Source organism: Grammomys surdaster, unplaced genomic scaffold, assembly GCF_004785775.1.
Source record: "Grammomys surdaster isolate TR1022 unplaced genomic scaffold, NIH_TR_1.0 98, whole genome shotgun sequence".
Lineage (NCBI taxonomy): Eukaryota > Metazoa > Chordata > Mammalia > Rodentia > Muridae > Grammomys > Grammomys surdaster.
In genome coordinates, this window is record NW_021604577.1 from 3,232,695 (window position 1) to 3,235,697 (window position 3,003).

The 3,003-nt window shown below is 37.4% G+C and overlaps 1 protein-coding gene across 1 annotated transcript in view; it reads left to right on the forward strand.

The window, feature by feature from the left end:
* Positions 1 to 3,003, forward strand: part of Mdga2 (MAM domain containing glycosylphosphatidylinositol anchor 2) — a 732,366-nt gene that overhangs the window by 314,867 nt on the left and 414,496 nt on the right. The window lies entirely within an intron of this gene.

The following is a 3,003-nucleotide window of genomic DNA, read 5'->3' on the forward strand; positions in this document are numbered from 1 at the left end:
TGTGTGTGTGTATAAATCAGATGATTATGTTCATTGCACTAGGCATTTTTTATAGTGATAATACTAAAAATAATTCTCATTTTTAGATATAAAACAGATTGTGGGCCAAGTATATTTGACCAACAGTGCCAAGCAGAACACAAAATTTTATTAATTCTAAGAAATTCAGCAGAAAGCACTGTAATGATAATGCCTCTCCCTTCCAACCCCTAGTTTATTCAGGGACCTCTTTCCTTTCACTTTTTAGAGGATATCTAAATGTCAAAGCCCTGAGAGGCATGGTCAGTGGGTGGTTGTTGATGAGTTGTTGGTTGTTATTTTTTGCTGTTGGTCCTGGTTTGTTAAGTAGTGTGGTGAAATGAAGAAACAAGAAAAGGAAAGCCGATATCCCCTTTATGAATGACAACACTCAGTAAACAGGGTAATAAGGTCAATCGGGCGAGTTCAGGAGCACACATGCATTCATTCTCTCTGCAGTTGACTAGGAATGTGATGTGACCAACTGCATCAGACTTCTACTGCTACGACAACCACACATTTATAGTAGAAGACCTGGAATCATGAGCTAAAATGAACCCTGTCTTCCCTAACTTGCTTTTAAAAGTCCAGGTGTTTTGTCACAACAACACAAAGGAAACTGGCACACATTTACATAATATATTATGGTTACACTCATCCCTTAGCCTGTACTCCACAGTTCTATGCTTCCCTTCTTTCCAAGTCTTCATCCCACATCATGATGCTTTTGCTTTGCTTTAGCTTTGTGACCTGCAGATGATGACTTCTCTTCTGTCAACCTTCAGTGGATTAGGGTTCCATTAGGCCCCCTAATCTATACCTGTTTATTAGCTCAGTCTATGCAGGTCCTATTCAGGATGTTGTGGCTGTTGTAAGTTCATGAATACCAAGGCCATGTCAGGCCCATCAGATGGCATTTCACATCCCTCCTCCCTAATATTCCTAATGAATATATAAAGTAGTTGTCCCATAAGCAGCAACTTGTCCGATTCACCTAACCTGCGAGCTTCTGGAAGACAGAATGCCTTCTTCATTTTGGTACCCATCACAGAACTTATGTAAATTTAATGTGTTTTCCATTCCCCATTAAGTATTTGCTAAATTGCATCACATCCAGTTATCGAAGATTTACTTTTCTCATAATCGGATTGGTGCATGCGTTCATTCTTATCACATTTCTTTCTGATACTTTCCCTCTCCGGCACATTCCTTCCCATGCCTCTGATAGCTTCAACTTTCAAAGCTGTGTTACAGTGGTTTGATGACCACTTTCATCATTTCCGAGGCTGATGCTTATTCATTTCAAGTTACAGCCAGCTTCGTTTTTTCTTTTTCTTTGTGTAAGAAATCAATCATTTATTTTTAACGTATATGTCAATCAAGCCTAAGCCATGAATCATTTAAAGTAATTATAATTGAGACCTTTACTTGGAATTCTCCTTCAAAGTATCATCATGAGTCATGCATCACATAACTATCCTGGGACAGAGGGTTAGGTTAGTAATTAGAGTACATCTAACTCTTCAGAATGTTTCTGTCCACATCTCTGACACAGCGGTAAGAACCCTTCTTTTTGGTTTTCGGGAACTTTAAGAACTTTATTAATATTTCTAGCATGAAGGTCAGTTTTTAGGAGAGGATGGTAGTAGTGGCAGCAGTCTTGATGGGGGACAGAGACGAAGGCAGTGTGATTGATGTAGTCTGAAGTGAGTAAATACTTCCCACTATGGCTCATGATTCTAGAAAAAAAAATACTTATGAGGTAAAGAAAAAGAAATTACAATCTGAAGGAAAACGGATGTAACTGGAGATCTCCTGGACAAATAATTCAGATTTTTTAAAAAAAAATATCAAATATTGCTTCTATAATCTTATACGTAAGCGTGAGTATATGTGGGGGTGGAGTTATTAAACTATAAAGAACACAAAGGGAGGGAAGAAGAGCTCTTAAGGGAGAATGAAGTAATAGAATACCTGTGGTGTGAAAGCAAGCATAAGGGATTCTTTGAGGGAAAAGTGGTAAATATTAGGAAGGTACCAGAATGATGGAGGGTAGGAAGGTAGAGGAAACAAAGTCCTTATGAAATGCCACAATGGAAGCCATTGATTTCTGCGCTAATTTCAAAATTAAGAAACTTGAAGGAAATAATCCTATTTTTATAGAGCCTGAAACCATCATGAATCAAGCAAAACCCCTGAAGCAGAAAATATCAGACACATCTGGTCCTATAGTATCTCCATCCCCATGTATTACTTGTCTTCCTTAAATTCTAATTCCTGAATAAGCTTCATTTTCATTTTCTTGTGAGATAGCACTTATTGCTAAAACAATAACAAAAACAAAATAAATTACAGCTGTAATTACATTTAAAAACTAGTAGAGAATGTCCTCAATTTATTAAACTTATTTCAAAATATATATTGGAGAAAACAGCCTTTTATATGTCGAATCCCTTAGCTTCCCTTCTTCCGAGTGGTTACTCTGCTGCCTGTGGTAATTCCTGCTGGGGATGTTTTAAAAGCATATGTTCTATAGCATATGGCATGTCTGTCAGAGTCTGTTTCTGCGGTGACAGGGAATCATTCCAAATAGAAGGTTGTTAACAGAAAAGGCTCTTCATATGGGGTATTTTGAAATCTCTGACTCTGTTGCTTTCTTCCTTCAGTTTACTATTACATTTGAAATTAAGTATGGGGGTGAGGAGGAGGAAGAGGAGGAGGAGGAGGAGGCAATTTTTAGCATTTTAAGTATAAATGCTGTACCTAGTTCTGAGTCCGTGCAGATGTAACATCGTAAACTCTAGGACCAAAACGATCTTCTAAAATAAATTGTTAAATTTCAATGATTAAATAATAGCATTCTTTTTCTGAATACATCTGATCAGTAACTATAGCCATGAGAAAAGATGAAAATAATAACATAACAAATTTCCAGGCCGAGAGAGAGAGAGAGAGAGAGAGAGAGAGAGAGAGAGAGAGAGAGAG